General features: G+C 40.9%; 1 protein-coding gene across 3 annotated transcripts in view; it reads left to right on the top strand.

The window, feature by feature from the left end:
• The first annotated feature begins 5,373 nt into the window (after positions 1-5,373).
• Positions 5,374-20,117, top strand: part of CTNNB1 (catenin beta 1) — a 43,589-nt gene continuing 28,845 nt past the window's right edge. For 2 of the 3 annotated variants that reach the window (XM_027097137.1, XM_027097136.1), the window contains exon 1: positions 5,374-5,588. The gene's annotated coding sequence lies outside the window, so the exon portion shown is untranslated. The remainder of the gene's footprint in view (positions 5,589-20,117) is intronic. The other variant, XM_027097138.1, reaches the window with a different exon arrangement.

Genomic DNA, 20,117 nt, shown 5'->3' with positions numbered 1-20,117 from the left:
GAGCTGATTTTTAAAAAGAAATCTATAGCTGTTCCATACGTTTTCCAGCTAAGACCCAGCATCAAACTTCCATATGTTTAAGAAAGCTATACCCTCCACCTGCGTACATACACACTCATACACATAAACACCCGATCCAACTCCACTGTTATCCACTGATGACTAAACCATTTGAGATAGGTTGGTGGGGGACAGGGGGGGAAGGGGCTGGGGAGGATTTTTTTTTTTTTACAATAGGCACGCATAATATTTACTGAACAAGACGTTTTGCTCTGTATTCTTTTAGCATGTGGGGGGACTCATCATTTTATTTAGACTTTATATGGCATGGGTTACTCAGTTCGCAGCAGAGGCACCTGCAGCAAATTAATTTGTTGTAGCACATTAATTATCTCATAGCTTCTATTTAGGCTGCAGCTGTTGCTATTATGTTAATAATATTTTTTATCACCACTGTATACAACAGGTTATGGCAATAATAGAAATATCTCTTTTTTTGCCCCCCCTCCCTGTTGTTTCCATGTTTCTGTGTCAGAAGGGAAGGCTGGGAGAAATTTAGGCAAATTAAGCCCCAAAGCACACTATAATTTTCTATTTCTGAACCGATTTGTGAGAGAATGGGTAACTGAAATTAGCAAAGAATCACCCCACACAAAGATGGCGCGTGCAGAATTTGTGAAAGCGAAAAAGAAGACGAAGGAGAAGCAACAGAGGGACGGAATACTGCAGTGCTGGGGTGGTGAGTGTTTGGATGGGGGCGGGGAAAATGCTGCAGTTTTCATGAAATAATAAGGTGGGGGAAAAAAGGCATACAAAGAGTAGGTTTTTCATTGTTTGTAAAATATAAACACAGATGAATTCTGTCTTTGGTTTGTTCATGCTTTTCACTCTGCACAGCAGGGATGTTCTTAAGAAGTTGCCCTCTGCGAAATTTCACTAAATGGGAACCGTGGACCCTGCATGATGGGATTATAATCACACCAGCCACTCCTTTTACATAATTTTTTGTTTAAGATCCAGTAAGACTCCCTGTTTTTAATATATATAAAGCAATAGACCTGGATATGTCGATAAACTGAGGGTTTGTGTCCCTATAGCCTAGTGCAAGCTAAAACAAAAAACCAGTGGTATCACATCTACAAATCTCAATGGATTCAAAAACAATATGAAAATTTTTAGCTGACAAGAACATGTCTGCTGCCTGCAGTCCCTGCAATAGCTCACCATGTTGCCTACTAACCGAAAGATCAAAAATTATCGATTTCATGGCGCTGCGTGCTCTGGAAAGAAAAAGCTACTTTAAAATTTGCATTGTTTAAGAAAGGAGTTAAAAGAAAAGAATCATTTTTTTCCTGAACACTTTGGAATGTGAAAATGGCTTGTTTTAATCTTATCCATGATTTACTATAATTCTATTATTTTTAGCAGCTGGAGTCTAGAAATGATTTTTTTCGATGAATTTAGGATTTTGTCGCAGTATACATCTGCAGTCCCAGAATCCTCCGGTAAGTTAATCCTTCTTTCGATGGGAAACGCCTTTAACCTTCTTGTGAATGAAGTATCTGCAACCATTTTGAAATTTTTAATAGGTGTGTGTGTGTGTGTGTGTGTGTGTGTGTGTGTGTATTTGTGTATGTGTGTGTGTATGTTTGGGGGAGGTATGTCTCCAAAGCATGATTTCTTAGCAATGCAGCGGTGTTTGCCTTAGTTCTTAGAAACATTGAGAAACATATACCTTTGTGCTCTTTGAATATGATGGACGATGTCTCCATTGCTTCTCCTTACACCTTCTATGGTAGCCATTAAAATGTACTTCCTTAGTATGGCAGAGACTCTTGTGTCAAGCCAATGAAGGCCTGGAGAACACATAACTCCAAGCATGAAAAGTGTTCCTGGCATAGCTGAAGCGGCCATGAACATAACTACCACTGCTGCTGCCGCCGCCACCACCATGGACATCGCCTCCCACCACCTTCACTGCCCCCCCTCGTGCCGCAGTGCACACCAGATGCAAGCTTTCCATAGTGGCTCTCCGCCGAATTTGCCCAGTGGGTTCCTAGATGACTTCTGTGTGTAAGAATAGCCAACCATGTAGTCTGACAAGAGGTATTTGCAACTACTTAGTCTGTTCAGCTGGAAAGAAATCAAAAGATAACACTGAACCCTGAGATGATGGATTGCAAATCAAAAGCCCCAATCCATAAACAGCCCACTTGATGAACTGCTAAATGAAAAGCTGATTCTGATTTTTGTCCAGTGTTTGCAGGTTGTTGAAAAGAAATCTTTTTGAACGAGCCGAGCCTTCTTAGAGAGTCGGGAGTTATTGTTTATAAATGCATGGAATATTATTTAGTCTTACCTTTCTGCTGGGGGAGGATTCTTCCCAAGGAGATTCAGATTGTCCACAAGAGACCACACCCTCGTTTCACTGTTTTCTACTGTTTCTGTTTCTTTTCAAGGAGGGCTTCTTAACAATTCCAATTACACATTCATTTAAGGATCCTCATCAAAAGGAGCCAGGCATCCATTTCTCTCTAAAGGAAGCTCATTGTCTTAGTGTTCAATAAATGTTTAATTAGTGGATTTGATAGAGTTAACTGTCCCAAAAAGGAACGGGCCTTCTTTGCAATGCTGCCTTGATTAATGTTTCTGTCGGAAGTGCAAAAACAATCTGGGCATTTCTTTCTTTGCCTAAGGTGATTCAAAAGTATGTGTTTTAGTGAAGGGACGCTGTACCTTCAGGCTCCATGGAACCACTGCTGGATGTGCCAATGGTCTGAAATCATGACAGGTAATACTTCCTCTGTTAAACCAGCTGGAGACACTTTTGGTTTCCAGGAACACAGCCTGAAATTTAGAACCATTTGTCCTCTGCAGTTTCACAAAATGGATTAATTCACGTCAAACCCAAGTGGCTAGCTCTAGAAGGAAAAGGTGTAAAAAGATAACCAAGTGTTTTTTATGAAATATATTGCCCAAGGTCAATTTTTAAAAATCATTTTTACAAAATCACTTATTTCACTAACTCATCAGGTATTTTGATGCTTGTATTTCTTGTTGGTTTAATGTTAATATTTGTCTTCATTTCAGAGAAGTTATTCATCTCATATTTTTGGTGAGGCAATTGGAACAATTTCTATCTTGGGGATAAGCAAATAAAAATTCTGAGCAATTTGTTAAATTCAACTAATTCGTCTTAGTGCTAGTCACCCAGTAATTCTTCAGTACACTTAGATGTGATGGGAAAAATAGCTTGCTGCAAATTTTACATTTCCTTTACTAACATGTGTTTGCTTAAAGTATTAACTAGAGATTTTAAATATTAATTATAAATTTAGATTAAGATATCTAAATTATAGAAAAATGCTTCAATTATTTTGGCATCTAAATAGAGAAATACAAACCTAGAAGAGTTTTTATCCTTTAGATGTTCTAATGGTGCAGATATTTCTTAACCAGTTTTAATAGTGTGCCTTATTCAGCAAAACCAAACCAAACCTGAACACAGAAAAAGGAAACGTCTGTTAAAAAATTACTCTGATATTTATTAGTCATCTTATTTTAAATATATGACTTTAATCAAATCAACTGCATATTCTTTAACTGTGTACATAAACATTAAAATTGGGGATCAGTACCTGAAAAAATGCCATTTACACTTTTAAGTTTATATTAGAAACACTGCTTTGATGAAGTATCTTTTTCCTTTCGATCTGTTCAAATTATGACCAGATGGTTAACTGCAACCATCCTCTACTCTTAATTCTACAGAACTACTAGCAAAGACACAAATGAGAAAGTCATTGTAGACAATGGATCTCACTGAACATCATCTTAGTCTGTGGACTTTTCCCACTGCAGGGCCCCACGTATGCTATGGTGATAGACAGCAGTTAACATTACCACGGTATATAATAAAATATCTTTAAGATAGGGGGAAAAATTGAATTATTTAAAGAACATGTTGCCCCTGAAGCATAGCTATGCGTAAAACTACATAACCTACTCCATGAGTGAATGAGTAAGACGGTTTCCTGCCAGTACCTATGTATAAAGACCTATTGTTTGCATGCATTAATTACAGAGATAAAAGCCTCAAGATAACTTTGTTGCTTTTTGTACTCTCTCCATTGTTTTGGAGGAAAAATAAGCATACGACAACAGACTAGAGAAAGTGAATCGATCATAATTTTTTCAGCTTTGACAAATGCCAATCCTGCTGGATTACAATGGAGACATTTCCAAGGTAAATGAAGAACCAACTTCAACCTATTAAGACGAATTCGAAAATGTTTTTGAAGAATAGAAAATGCGTTTTTAAAAATTAGAAGCTGCCTAATCGATAGCTCTTTCCATAAACAACATACTTGGATTTCTTAAATAAGTGATACCCTATAAATGCACCTCCTCCGAAGAAAAATCCTCGCCACCACCACAAAAATCTATTGATACTTAGTAACAAAGTGGAACCAGATGAAAATGGAATCTGTAAGAATTAACCTAGTTGGCAGGGCTCTAGAGCTAGTCCATTTCTATCAGTCATTTGTTCACAGTAGGGACTCATCAGGACTTGTTGAATTGCGGGCTAGGCGCCTATCCTAACGCGAGTTCACAGCTTTCGGGAGTGGGGAGAACCGGCGGCTCGGCCGGGTACTTCATTTCCAGATTCGGGGTGAACAGCCGGTAGGAATGCGAGATCCACGATCCGGACCGTGGGGGGACTCTGGGGCTCTTGGCTCGCCTGCGAGCCAAGTCCTGCAGACAGCCTGGGGCCCAGACCGCAACTACGGCGGAAGCACGAACGCGCCGGGGTCCCCTGACCGGGAGCCGGGCGGCGGCGGCGCCCAGCAGCGCCCGGAGCGGGCGGGCCCCGACCTCATTCCCCGCGCCGCCGGCGCGGCCCCGGTCCCAAACTTCCGCCCTCCCGGGACCTGTGCCTCCTGGCCCGCTCGGCCCCAGAGGGCCTGGGTCCCGATGCCGCCTCCCGCGAGCAGCGGGCAGCGCGCGGCCAGCCCCGCGTCCGCTCTCACGGCCCGGGGCACGCGCGAGGCGGGACGTCGGGCTCGGGACAGTGGAGAGTACCAGCGTTCGTCCTCTCCCCAGCCTACCCCGGCTCGCGGGGGGCCCCCGGCCTCCCTGACTCGGACCACGGCGCCTTAGCAGGCCGCTCTCCCGTTCCGCACGGCGGGGCAGCCGCCGGCCTCTACCCGGGACAGCGTCCGGAGAGGACGCGTGCGCCCCGCCCCTGCCCCGGGCGGGCAGACCGCGGCGGGCTGCTCCGCAGAGCGGGGACTACTTTCCACCGCCCCCCCGCGCCCCGCCCCTTGTCCTCGCGCGGCGGAACGCTTCGCGCTGCGCCGCTGGCGGCAGGATACAGAGGCTCCTGCGCGACTTATAAAAGCTCCTTGTGCGGCGCCATTTTAAGCCTCTCGGTCTGTGGCAGCCGCGTTAGGCCGGCCCTGGGAGCGGAGAGCGAGGGGAGGCGGAGACCGAGGAAGGTCCGAGGAGCAGCTCCGTTCCTCGTCGAGCCGCCACTGCAGGCCGAGGACGGTCGGACTATCGCGGCGGGAGGAGCCTGTTCCCCTGAGGTGCTTGGGCGCTCCTTTCCTTACCCTTCTGGGGCTGCTCCCACTCCCGCTTCGGAGCCAAACTTCGTCGCGGGCGCGCGGTCCCGGCGGCGGCTGGGAACCGGGCCCAGCGCAGCCCAGAGGCCCCGGGTGGGGAGCGGGGGTTGCGGACTGGGGACGCCGGAGAGGCGGCGGAGGCGGGCCGCGCTCGGGGGGTGGAGGGCGGCGGCCTGGCCCGGTTCCGGTCGCGCCGCTCCTAGGGGGCCCGGGGGGCACCGCTTTCGGGGAGGGGGGCGCCGCGAGGGCGCGTCCTGGAGCTCGGATGGCCGGCGGGGTGTGGGGGGGAGTGCTGTGGTTTCTGTCCGGGGCTCCGGCCGTGGCTGAGTTTGGGGGAGGGACCCTGCGCCTCGGGATGCGCCGGGGGGGGGGGGGGGGGGGGGACGGGGGACTCCGCCTTCCCGGCCTCCGCGGGCAGTTGGGGTGCGGGCGCTGGGCCTGGGACGCCACCCGAGGTCCCATCTCCAGGTTCCCGCTTTCGTGCTTAAGGACGGATTGTTAGGAGGATCGTTAGTATTTTTTTTTTTTTTAATGCCCTGCCGGTGTGAGTGCGCTTGTTTAAATCGAAGCAACTTTAAACCTTAGAGGATCCAAACTATTATTGCAGACGGTGCGATGCGCCAGGAGGGTTTGCACAGATAAAAATCCATATCTTGCACGTATATTTTCTTGTACGGTGCAGGTGGGTGAAAGCGGCGTGCAAGGGAGGTCCTGGGAAAAATAAGGGCGAGGGCGACTGGCTTACTGGCTCTTATCAAGTGACCCATGGGATTCAGCCTCTGACTGCTTCGAAAATTTTGTTCGTGGAAATTCTTTATTCAGATAGTTTCATGGCAGCTAAACTTGATTTTGAGAACACTTTCCAGCGGGTTGAATTTTACCCTCGCTACGAAATTGCCCGAAGGAAATTCAAGCGTTGCAACTTCGTTCCGTGTTTTGTCTGGGGAGAGGACTTGGAACAGAGACTTTCGAAGTTCAGTTCTTACAGCCTGCTTCTGAATCCGCTAAACTTGAAAGCTTTGGCAGTCGGATGTAGTTGTTTCCTTCGTTTTCTGTTCCCTGTTGGAGGGAGCATTGTCTCCTACTTTGTATCTTCCAGACATCTGTGGTCTCCCCTCCCCCCCGAGTTTGTGAGTGGTGAATGAAGGGAGACTGGCCTGCTGGTATGCAGAGGTCGGCAGAAGGAAATCGAGGAGTGGTTTTAGTGAAACGAGAGCTTTGTGTCGTGAATAGTGGTGGCTTAGACTAGACAGCAACTTGAAGAGACGGCTAGCCTTTGATAAAGTCTGGGCTGCTGTTTTTTAGATCGCTAAGTTATAAAGTATTTTGTCTGGAACTTGGGAAGCCATTTCATTATTGTCCCTTGGTGTACATTAAGTACCTTTAGCTATCTTCCTGTTAACTTGTCTTCGTCCTAAGAAATAGTGGACATAGCTTGAAATGTTATTTATATAATGCTGCTGTTTAGTATCTGCTTAAATTAGTGACGTAAACTTCTACTTGGGAGGCTCATCGCCCCCCCGCCCCCCGGTGTGAACTAAGGCGGCTGCTACATTTATTTTACTTTTACATTTAAACCCACAAATATCTGGGTTAAAAAAAAAAAGTACCATTAAGGTTTGAGAATATCCTTTCACAAAATTTGATTAAGTTGTGCCCAGTATTCATTACTTTGACCTGGTCTTTGTTCTGAAGGCCATGTACAAGGCCCTAAAGTGATTGCAACAGTAGCTTGAAAAACTTCCAGAAGACTATTCTATAGGATTAAAGGAATGCTGAGACTTTTCAAGTCTGAAGTCCTTGAGGGGGAAATTAAAAAACTGCACTAGAAAGTTTAGTATAGTATGTAATTTAGAGCCCTTGTGGAGTTCTAGGCCTGAGATTCTCCCAGAGGCTAGAGCAGTCATTTAAAATCACTTTAAGAAAAAACAAATTAAAAAAAAAAAAGTGGTTAAAAAAAAAAAAAAACATTTAGCAGTGTTCAAGTGTCAGTAAGTGTTCAATAATTTTCTTTCTTTTGAAATGTTGTCTATTTCCTTTACCAAGGTAATTATGTAGAAAAATGTAGATTCCCATATTAAAACTGAAACTGAATTGAGCTTCCTACTGTTACTAGTGATGAAGAGAATAAAAATTATACATATAAATGAAGTGTATTTTTGTTTTCATAGACACTTCCCTCCTCCACCTCCCCAAATGGGAAAGGGAAAATATGAAGTAGGCAAATTTCTCTAAGGGTGTTTTGAGATTTGGTTCTTAGGAAAACTTTATCTGCAGATATCCTTTTTTATTGTTGGGAGGGGTGGAAAGAGGAGCGTAAGTATTGTTGAAACTAGGAACATGGAGAATTCAAAAGTTTGAATCTCAGTCTTCTATAGTTATAAGTAGCAGTGAACTTAAAACCACGGAAATGGAGTATATGTAGTATCTTCAGCCAAATGAAACTTTTGTGTTATTGAAATGAAACAATATACATCTGTCCAGTTATAATAAGCTTTTATCTCTCTTTTATGGTTTACTAGTTGCTGATAATAATTGTAGAGGAGGAGGTGGTAAATTTTAAGTTTGTACTTTGAGCTTGGTTGGAAGCGTGCTTGATTGCCAACCCAGGGCAGAAGGGATGAATGCATTTAGAGCAGGACAAACTTCTAATAAAAAGTATTGGCAACTCTTTCGTGCTACATGTTGACTTGTGACATTGGTTGTGAAAACATTAGTTGTGTTAACTTAGTTGTATTCTCGTAGCTCTCTCTTTGTTGCGAATATGGTATCTTTAGTTGAAACACCTTGACTAAAAACATTTTTATACCATAAAAGTAAATAGTAAAACATAGACTAGGAGCTACTGTTTGCTGATTAGTCCAGAGCATGTAGCTGTTGCCTCTTGTACCCTCATTGAAAGGATACTGAGTTGCAGAATCAGTTCTCATTCTTTAACAGACTATTGTTTATGTAATACTTTTCTAATTGTGGTGTGATAGAGTAATAGGCTAAAATAAGTACTTAAGTTTCATGAAAGGAAAATATATGATTTGTATTGCTTGCAAATGAGTAGGAGTTAACTTGTGTAGTTTTTCATCACTTAAACTCTGGAGAAAGTCCTTTATTTCCTCTGTTTACTTAAGAATGCTGTTTTTGTGTTTTACGCAAGTCTGAGCTTGACCAGGTTTGAAATCTAGATACTTCTGTTGAGGCCTGAACCCTGCCTGTATCCTTGAAGTATGTATTTAATCTGCTTTCTCCCTAAGGAAAAAGCGGCTCTTAATAGACAAAGTCAATCACATTAGGAACCCTTTTTAGAGTTTAACTATCTTTGTAAGTTTGTTAATTGTGGGCATCTCTTCTTTTAAGAGAGATTCCCTATCCCCAAAGTCTCCCTCAAACTTGATGCAGTTGAGTGAGAATAGAGTTAGGGCATGTTATTGCATGCTGCGGTCACATTGAGTGCCCTCCAGTGGATATAATGCCAGTGGTATTTTTTTCCCCATCAAGTTTGCGTGGAATATATTTACAAACGGTTTTGATGGGAAAGCATCAGTCAAGGAACCTTTTGAATTCTGGAATAGCTTATTTATATTATTACTGCTAATTAAAAGATTGTCTTGAGAACATGTCATCTCAACCATTATTTGCAGGAGAAAGGTCAAAGTTAAGTTTGGGGTTAAATTTTATTTGTTACTTAAAATAGGAAGTTCTGCTTAAATATATCATAATTGTAAACCAAAAACTCAGTATAATTTTGGGGTAAATGATCCTCATGTCTAGCCATATTAATGAATTACAGAAACTAAAATTCTCAGAAGAAGTTAACAAAGAAGTGAATTGTCAATTTGTCTAAAATCTGTTATACAGTAGAACATGAGTAAGTCTTCAACTTGGTTTTATTTTCAAGGAATATTATGTCTGTGTTAAGAACTGGATATCAACAAAGCTAGTTGAGTCAACTTACGTGAACTCAAGAGCACAATGCCTAGTGACTATAGGCATTTGTGTAGCATATACATTTGTAAAGTGCTGTGATGCACAATACCAGTATTTTGACCTTTAAAATTTTCAGTAAAAACCTTTCTCCACACTCCTATGTTAAAAGTTCTTGCTGTTTCTATTAGTATCATTATTTTATGAAAATACTTGTTTTAAATCAGATTCTGATTAGTAACAGGAAGAAAGCCCATTTAAAAATAGCTTTTAGGGACTTCCATGGTGGCACAGTGGTTAAGAATCCGCCTGCTGATGTAGGGGACACGGGTTCAAGCCCTGGTCCAGGAAGATCCCACATGCCGCAGAACAGTTAAGGCCGTATGCCACAACTAGTGAGCCTGCGCTCTAGAGCCCGCGAGCCACAACTACTGAGCCTGCATGCCCTAGAACCCGTGCTCTGCAACAAGAGAAGCCACCGCATTGAGAAACCCGTGCACTGCAATTAAGAGTAGCCCCCGCTCGCTGCAAATAGAGAAAGCCTGCGCACAGCAACGAAGACCCAGTGAGCCAAAAATAAATAAAAGCAAACATTAAAAAAAAAATAGCTTTTAGAAGTCAAATGGTCATTTTATGGAAAATTCTCAGTTTAGAAAAAAAAATTTTAACTTTGTATATTTTCCATAAATAGGTGCTTGAAATGAAATTTAAAAGTTGATTGAGTAGGGAGGGAAAATGACTATTATCACTTACTGCTCTATTTTGCTCTTGGAATTTAGTATATTTTTGTGGAAACATTGATAATGATTTTTGACTATTTAAGAAATGTATTGTTATACTTTTTTTTAATAGATTTCAAAAAATTATTTAACTTATTTATTTTTGGCTTTGTTGGGTCTTCATTTCTGCGTGTGGGCTTTCTCTAGTTGTGGCGAGCGGGGTCTACTCTTCTTTGGGTGCGCGGGCTTCTCATTGTGGTGGCTTCTCTTGTTGCAGAGCATGGGTTCTAGGCGTGCGGGCTCAGTAGTTTTGGCTCGCGGGCTCAGTAGTTGTGGCTCACGGGCCCTAGAGCGCAGGCTCAGTAGTTGTGGCACACGGGCTTAGTTGCTCTGCAGCATGTGGGATCTTCCTGGAACAGGGCTTGAACCTGTGTCCCCTGCATTAGCAGGCGGATTCTTAACCACTGCGCCACCAGGGAAGTCCCTGTTACACCTTTTTAAAAACATGAGGCAAGATTGCCTCAGCTGTTTTATATAAATGGTTATTTCAGAATGGGTTGTGATCCCTCTTAAAGCATCATGTGTGGAATAAGTAATGTCTAAGTCCATAACTAGTATTTGCATCATTTACTGTCTGTAGGTCAAATAGCTTCTATTCCAGTTTTCCAAGATTTTTATGAGATGAGAGTAGATTTGAAAGTTCTCCTGAAAACTATGTACATCTTACTTAAAAAAAAAAATTCTGCCTGTTGAGGACCTAATTTATCTCTTGAAATAGGCTGCTTGTCTTCATTTATATAGCATGCAACAATTTGACATTCAAGATAAGTGACTAAAGTAAGATTGCTGTCACAAACCATATAGGATTGATGTTGCATCACAGTGGGAATAACTACTCAGTGTCTCCAGGGCCAGGCAGGTATGGACTAACTGGGACCCTGTGAACTACGACAAATTGGGGAACACATGTCCTATCTAAGCCAGTCTTCAGCTCCAGCCATTGTGTGGGAAAGTAGTTCATGTTTCCACATCATCTGAATTTTTTTTCCCCTAAGAGAAGCAGGAAATCTGGATTAATGTGCATCCCATGATTTGCACACATTGGTGAATGAAATTCGTGTTTTGAGACACTGTAACACAAATTAAATACACCTGTTGGCAGGATCTGCCAGTTTGTGACATCTGCAGTAGTCCATTTAGAGTATAGTTTTTTTATAATGATGATTCTACTAAATGATTGAAGGTAATACGATTCTCCGGGTGTGTATGCATCTGTATCTATGTATACATAAGTATATATATGTATAACTTAGGAAGTAAGATTTGTTAAACTATTAGGTTCATATTTGGCACTTGAAAAATGCCTTGTATCAATTGATTATAGATTAGGAACTTAAAACAGGTTCATATTACTAACTTTGTGAAATCTGGGAAACGTACACTTATAAGTTTAGGAATTAAGATGGGTTGGGTCAAGGAAAAGGAGGAGAAATAACGTGTTTATTACTTGATCATCTTAAGTATAGTTTTTTAAAATGTTTTCTTAAATGAGGTCTCAAAACTTAATATTTGAAGGTACCGAAAATGCTGGGCAAATTCTGGCTGTGTGTACACAATCATGTCAGCCTGAAATTTTATTGATGGCGTTAACTCATGTCCTGGTTTTCAGCCAAAGTCTGCATTTCTGTGATAAACTATTATCAGACTAGATTTAAAACTGAAAAGCAAAGTTTAGGTAATGAAAAATTAATTGAATATTAGTTTTATTTAAATTAATGGCTTACTGCTATTTGGTCAGAATAAATTTATGCAGGCAATTAAGTAGATATTGGTTAAATCTTTTGCTGCTAGGGCAAGGTTTTTCATTTCCAGAGTTTGGAAAGTTAGGTATTTAGTTTTCTGACTACATGTTTAAATGGCAGACTATGTCTGGGCTGAAAACGCAAAACATAGGCCAACATTGGTTTTAAAAAAAAATCTGAAAATAGTGCTGTAGACTGCAATTGTTTTTATATGATATGGTATAGAATGCAAGCCAAACTGATCAGTGGACTTTTCACAAAACATTCATCCCAAGGTGTTCACCCCTTGGCCTGTTCCGCAATCCCCATATAACTTTACAGAGCCACTGTAAAGTTTCTCTTGTAATAGTCCAGAAATTTCCTGCCCCTGATTTCTTTTGAACTTGTTGAAAAGGCCTCCCCCGCAACCCCCCCCCAAAAAAAACAGTTTGAAAAGTATGAATAGCTGGATGATGCTGGTTTGAAACTGCTTCATGCAGTGCCATTTTGCTCCCGTTTCTTTCCATCTATTAATTTCTTCACTAATATTCCCATGGTTTTACTTGTGATTTCATAACTTACATGTTGCTGGACTGATATTTTCCTTTTAACTGATGTAACAGGTGTGTTAAACAATTAGTTAAAAAATTGGGGGTGAGGGAGATATTTTTAACCTGTTTCAGTTCTTTGAAGTTCATCAGTCCTCATGGCATACAAAGGATAGCTGTGATAAATCTTATCTTAAATGCTGGTAGCTGATCTGACTTGGAACGAAAAGATGTGCACATGTTAAAGGGTTAGTTAATAAGTTTCTTTTATTAACAGGGTTTTATGATAGCTGAAATAATTGTGATATTTATGTACACACACTATTGTACATTATCCATATAAAATTGTGAGAAGTTAGATTTACTGCAGACTTTCTCGGGAATGCATTTTGAAGATGATCTTAATGATTGTAATTTGCTTCTCAGGGAGGGGGTTGTAAAAGCTGCCCCCCTACTTTATAGTATAATTAAGTGGTTTGGGGGTAAGGGTGTAGGGAGTGAGTCTGTCTTTGAAGTCTTCTGTATATCAGATGAATGACCCATGTGTAAGGGAGGAACAAGGGTTTCTTGGAAATATTTTTCAATCCAACTAACTATGGAGGTTTCTAAGTGGAGTTCCATTCTATTGTGTAGAAAGTGCTGAGGTAGACACTTCAAATCTTTCCTGAGCAACTGAAAGAATGTAGCAATGTCAAACATTACTTTATACCCAACAGTTCATTTAGATACAAAAGTAGACACTACATAAATGTTATATAGGAAACATAGTATGCTGACATGGTACTCTTTAGATAGATTCTTATTAGTCTTTCTGGTACTTTGCTTAAAGTTGTTTTACCTAAAGTTTGTTTAGTTTTTAAATTATTTTATTTTTTTTTAATTTGATATCTTCTCTTGGAAAAGCCATATGAGATATGAGTGAGGTTTATATCGTTGTAACTTGTACTTATGAATGTCCTCTGTGATCCATTTACAAGGTGAAACTCATATCTGATAGTTGTCCTCTATAGGTCACCGTTTCCTGCCTTAATTCTGCTGTCATTTTTCCTAGGTCCGAGTCAGAGTGCCAGCCAGTCTGTTCCCCATAGAATGAAAAGAGGCTAGAAAGTTTAACAGATTAGAAATCTGGGAGTCACTCATAAGACAAAGTAATGATAGTTAAAATACTAAAACTGGATCTTTTTTGTAAGAATACTTACATTCTTGAATCATGCTTGAAGAATGCCCTGACTATATGCCAAAGAGCCTTAGGTTTCTCCTTATTGCCGTTACACCCCAGATCGTATTACATTTCTCTAGAAAGTGCTAAGACAGAAGACTGTTTAACCATCTCTTTGCTCGTCATACTAGTCCCCTTTTCCCCATCAGAAGCTAAATAAGTAGGAACTCCTTCACCTTCTTATCATCAATCTGCATGGATGGAGGGTCCATCTTTATAAAGGAGTAAGCATTATATTCTGGTCAGAGGTCAGTCCTAACACATGCCTTATGTAGGACTTTGTTTCTTTAGTTATGCCTCACTCTTCTGTATGTATTACCCGTATCTCTCCACATTTGAATCCCATTGCTGTTTTTGGTCTCCATCTCCCACATATTATCATCTCCTGAAGTCCATTCATTGTGCCTTCTGGAACTCATAGTCCTTAGCAAATCCTTTTTATTGTCTATCTGTTCTGGGAATGTTCCCTTCTCTTTCTTGCTCCAGCTGTAACCTAGCCTCTCCGCTGATAATGCTACTGACTTTGAAACTCTCTGAAGTGGTAGATGTTTCCTCTTCTTGCACACCTTTTATTGGTGAATGAAGAGGTAGAGTAGATGTTTTCTTTGTTCCTCATTATCACTTCTTGACCATTCTTTTCCAAAACTTTAAGCTTTGACTCTCATGCCATCAAATTATACCACCCACTACCCCTCCTCATTTCAGTCATCTCCCAACTTTCCTGGGTCATTCCCCTACTTCCTTGAATACCATTATCTCCTGGCTCACTGTCGTCTTTATTTCTGTCATAATTCTTGGTTCTTGGTGATATCAATATCCATGTGGAGCAGTGCTGCTCAAAATGTCACCTGGTCTGTGAACTGTTTGTTACCAGTATGAATTGCAGTAAGGAGTTTGTGCCAAAATGTAACTCACCTGTGTTGCTAAGTTCAGTGTTTAGTTCAGCTGGCTTTTTTTGGTACCAAAACTTTTTTGATGAAGGAAGCAGTATGTTGGTTTATATAATCTGGCACAAGCTCCTTAGGGTGTCGTGGTCTGGTACTTTGAGTAACACTGATGTAGAGGATGCTTCCGCCGTTCTGACCTCTTAGTTCCTTGATGTCCTCTCCTCCAGTGATCTTATTTTTCCATCTGATTCAGCCACCCCAGTACTTCAATTCAAACAGCCTTTCAGCCCCACTGAAACTTACACTGTCTTTCTAAGCTTTTCAGTATCCCTCACCCTCACTTCTACCCAACTGAAATTTCATGTTGAATCATAATCACTTCCTTATATACACTCTCAACAACCTTGTCCCTCTCTGATTTCATGTCCAGTGGTCCTTGGTCTCTTAGTTCACCCCTCTTTATGACTGTATCTTTTTCCTCTCTCCTCAAACCTCCCCAAACCCACTCCCCCATCCTTGCTTTCATCTATTTCCCTTGCTTTCTATTTCACAAAGCATATTGAATAATTGGAAGAATTCCTGTATGCTTCCACATCTGTGACTGTGCCCTTTACCTTCTCCTCTGTCATCACGGACAAACTGTAGTGTTCAGAGATAAGGACAACCAGCTCATTTCTATACTAGATCCCGTTCCCTCTTGATCTCAAGAATACGACCCTGTCATTCTCCTTCTCTTGCATCATTGGTTTTTCCTTCTATGAGCATACAGACATGATATTATTTGTCCCATTTAAAACAAAAAAATCTTTTCTTCCTGTTTCTCCTTTCATCCACCCAGTCTGCTTCTTTTTCGAACAAGACACTTTGAAACAATTGCTTGGATACACTCTCTCCCCTTTTCTTTTCAGCCCCTACCAGTGACCACCATTTTATAAATCTCTAGTCCTCATCTCACTTAACCTCTCAGTAGCATTTGGTACAGTTGCTTGAGACACAAGTTTCCCTTGGCTTCTAGGCCACCGCATCTGCTAGCAGGTTTTATTTCTACCTCACTGGTGGTTCCTCCTTAGTCTTCCTTGCTTTTTCTGTCATCTCTGACCTCTATGTTGTAGTGGCTGAAAATTTAGTCCTTGGACCTCTCCTTTTTCATTGTGTAAATACACTCCAGTCTCATAGCCTTAAACATGGTATTTAATCTATTTGCTCATGGCTTCCAGATTTATATCCCTAGCCTGGATTTCTCCCCTGAACTATAGATCCTGATAGCCAACTTTTCCCCCAACATTTTGGATGTCTCAGAAGCATTCTCAAATGTAATATCTAAAACTGAGCTCCCAATTTCTCTTAAAGCTGCTTCTCTTAGTCTGTCCTAAATGGAACTCTGTCTTTCCAGTTACTCACACTTAAAACCTTGCTGTTCTTGACTGTCTTTATCGCACCCCATATCCAAACCCTGTCTGAGAATTGTGTCTGCTCTCCTTCTAAAATATGTCCAAAATCTAGGCATTTCTTACCATGCCATTTCATAGCCTTGCTGTCCTAATCTTTTGCCTGGATTACTGCACAGGTCTTCTAACTGGTCTTCCTGCTTACACCTTTGTTCCCCTTAAACGTATTCTCAACACAGTGGCCAGAATAATCCTTTTAAAGCAATAGATCATATAACTTCTCTGTTTGAAAACCTCCAGGGGCTTAACCGTCTCATTCTGTAAAAGCACTAACTCCTATGTGTTTGGACTACTCTCTTTATCACCTACTCCTTTCCTCCTCTCACTCTTCATAGAAATAAAACTGAAAGGAGATAAGAAAGAAAGAGAGGAAACCAGTAAAATAACTACGGCAATCATCCAGGTGACAGATGGTGGTGGCTTAGGTTAGGGTAGTAGCAGTAGGCACAGAGTAGCTAGATTGGAGGAATGCTTTGGAGTTAGAAACAATAGGCTCTGCGAACTCAGTAAAAGTGCAGTTCTTCCCCAACTTCCTATCTCCTATCTCGCTTTTTGTTTTTCCTTAGGCCTCATCACTGTCTAACATGATAGATATTTTACCTTTTTACCCCCTTTTTCTTAGCCTCCTAGAACATAAGCTCTAGGAAGACAGGGATTATTGTCTATTTCCTTACTGTTTTCTTCCCAGTACCTAGAATAATAGTACATAACTAGATGATCAGTGAATATGTGTGGAGTGAATGACTTTTAAATCTTTTCACCTCATTTTGGATCTTTCCCAATAGCATACAAATATATTCCATCTTTGCAGAGGTGGTTCCTTCCTGTCATTTATGGCTCATGTCAGATTGAGTTCTTCCCTCCTCACTCATTTTCACTTTATTATATTCTTTTATTTAGTTTGTGGCACTTAATCATACTCTGAAGTAACATTTGTTTACTCGCTTGTTCTTTCCCCCATCACTGTCTTTTTCTGATTTGTATGCCTGGTACTCAGAACAGCATCTGGAAGTTGTAGGTGCTAATAAATACTTGTTGAATGGGTGAATATTCTGGAATTGGACGACCTTTGTTTTTTTCCAGCTAATGCCCCTTTAATTTCTCTGCTCCCTTTCATAGTCTGAAAGAGATATCCTATGGATATGGTCTTCATTTTTCATCTCCTATTCCAGTGTGTGTTCTGCTTTCATTATTTCAGTGAATGTGCTCTTGCTGAACTCACTGTTGGACCTCCATGCTGACCAGTCAAAGAGATACTTTTTACCTTTAGTCTTGCTGGATCACTCAGCATTTGGTGCATTTTTTTTTAACTTCCCTCTGGAACCGCAGTGTCCTGTAGAACTTTCTGTGATGGTGGAAGTGTTCTACATATGTGTGGTCTGATACGGTCGCCACGAGCTACATGTGGCTCTTGAGCACTTGGAATGTCACTGATGAGCTAAATTTTAATAAAATTTAAATGTAAATAGTCATGTGTGACTAACGGCTACTGTATTGGACAGCGCAGTTCTAGAAACGTTCTCCTTTCTTACATTGCACCAAACTCAGTAAGTATCACAACCTAATTGCTCAAGCCGAACACCTAGTAGTCATCTTTAATTCCTCTCATCTACATTAATTTCTCTCATCTACTGCAATCAGTTCATCAACCAGAGACTCTTTTCTATCTCCAAAGTATTTCTCTAAGCTAGCTACTTTTTGTTCCTAGTGCTGTTACCCTAGCCTAAGCCACCACCGTCTGTTACGTGGACATTGCTATAGTTGCTTTACTGGTTTCCCTTTTTTCTGTTCCCCTTTCAGTTTTTTTTCATTATAGCCAAAGCCAGTTTTGAAAGACTCAAATATGATCTTGTTATTCACCTGCTTGTAACCTTTTATGGACTTCCAGTGGCACTTAGAGTAAAAAATACATTTTTTAACAAAGGCTGTAGAGCCCTACATGATCTGGCTATTTTCAGTCTCATCTCATTTTAATCACACTTTGCCACTTTAATCGAACCACCGTGGTCTTAAAAGATGATGGGGTCCTGATGATTGTGGGCTTCTGCACATGTTTTCTTGTTTCTGGAATGTTCCTGCTCTGCTCCTTACATGCTGGCTCTTCTGCATCTTTCTTCAGGTTTCAGCTTGAAAGTTATCCTCACAGCTTAAAGGTACCCTTGAAGGTTACCACAGAAGCCTGTGGCCACTCTGAGTAGGGCCTTGCACTTGTCCTAGTGTCATTTCCACTCCATTCTCCCACTTGTTACTTAGTTATACACTTATCACTCTTTGTAATTGTTTATTCAGTTGTTGTCTGTCTATCAAGAATGCAAAGACCACATCTATTTTATATCACCACTGTGTCCCCAGAATCTATTACTCTTCTTGGTATGTAGCAGTTGCATAACAAAATTTGAATATATGAAATCTTTACATTGCATTTATGCTATTGGTATTGCTATATCCTGGAACTATGGAATAAATGAAAGAATTGTGGGAGAGATTTCTTGTGGAACAGAAAATCTCTTGATTAAATCACAATTTGGTAAACTGAGAAGATAATATACCAATTGGGCATTCTTATATAGCTCCAGGATATGACTTATTTATTGGTGTATTTTTGGACTCACAATAGAACAGAGATTTAGAGTTCCTTGAAGTTCTTTGTTTTGAGGTAATGGAGTCACATTTTGAAAATAAAAGTTTCCTAGCTTACCCTACTTTCTATAATATTCTACTACTCTTCCTAAATTTAAGAGAGCCTCATAATTAGGAGACCTACTGCTATGGTAAGGCTGTCAAAAGCAGCAAGATGTCCTTCTGCTTGGGAGAGTGCCGTAAACTTGATATGCGTCGTGTGGGGCAGAAGGTTGCTAAAGATTAAGTTAGAATATGTGCTGTCTTAATGAATAGATGCTTTGCAAGGAGCTGATGTTAGGGTTACTCTGTGGAGTCAGGTTTATGTTTTGGGTTTTTTAGCTTGGGTTACTGACTAATGTTATATATAGAGTTGAGTCATATAGTTTGTCTACAGCTGTAGCCCTTTGCTCTGAGGGCAGCAGCATCAGCAACATGTATGGCACTTAAAAAAATAATACAGTGCCAAGGTTCTATCCCAGCCCTACTGATAGAAAATTGTGGGGATGGAACCTGGTAACCTGTGTTTTTTAAAGTTCCAGGTTAGAGCCTTTGGAAGGATCTGTTTGCCAGTTTAAAGGGCTCTACAAGCAAGCTTGGAGATCTTTTTAGTAAAACACAATTTTAAAGGGGGAAATTGGATGAAGGCAGTCAAAAGGTACAGACTTCCAATTATAAGATAGATAAGTACTAGGGATGTAATGTACAACATGGTAATTAACATTGCTTTATGTTATATATGGAAGCTGTTAAGAGAGTAAATCCTAAGTTCTCATCACCAGAAACAATTTTTTTCTATTAATTTTGTATCTATATATGAGATGATGGGTGTTTGCTAAATATACTGTGATAATTGCTTCATGATGTATGTAAATCAGATCATGCTGTATATCTTATACAGTATGTATGTCCGTTATATCTCAATAAAACTGGAAGAAAAAATTATAAACTCTGGAAAAAAAATAAAAATAACTGTTGGAAGGTACCAAGAGAGCTGCAAAAGAAGTTTGAGGAGATGTGACCCATGAAAGAAGGGAAATACACTCACTGGGTGACATCTATATTTCTAAGGCTTCTCTAATGAGAACAATCACCAGTGTTTCTGGTGCAGTACGACTAGAACTCATGAAGTATCAGACGATGGAGCTCAGGGTTGCCAGGATGGCTGGAAGTTGAGTTGGGGGGTAGGTAGATTCACAGTGGAGGGAGTCCCAGAGGGGAGTTTCAGAATCTGTACATAACTCCCTTCAGATCCTCGGCCTACCCCAGAAGTGTGTGTGTGTGTGTGTGTGTGTGTGTGTGTGTGTGTGTGTGTGTGTGTGTGTGTGTGTGTGTGTGTGTGTGTGTGAATAGG

The sequence above is a fragment of the Aethalodelphis obliquidens genome, unplaced genomic scaffold (genome assembly GCF_003676395.1).
Source record: "Aethalodelphis obliquidens isolate GAN/ISIS:26980383/991018 unplaced genomic scaffold, ASM367639v1 scaffold112, whole genome shotgun sequence".
Classification (NCBI taxonomy): domain Eukaryota; kingdom Metazoa; phylum Chordata; class Mammalia; order Artiodactyla; family Delphinidae; genus Aethalodelphis; species Aethalodelphis obliquidens.
This window is presented reverse-complemented; position numbering and strand designations above follow the sequence as displayed.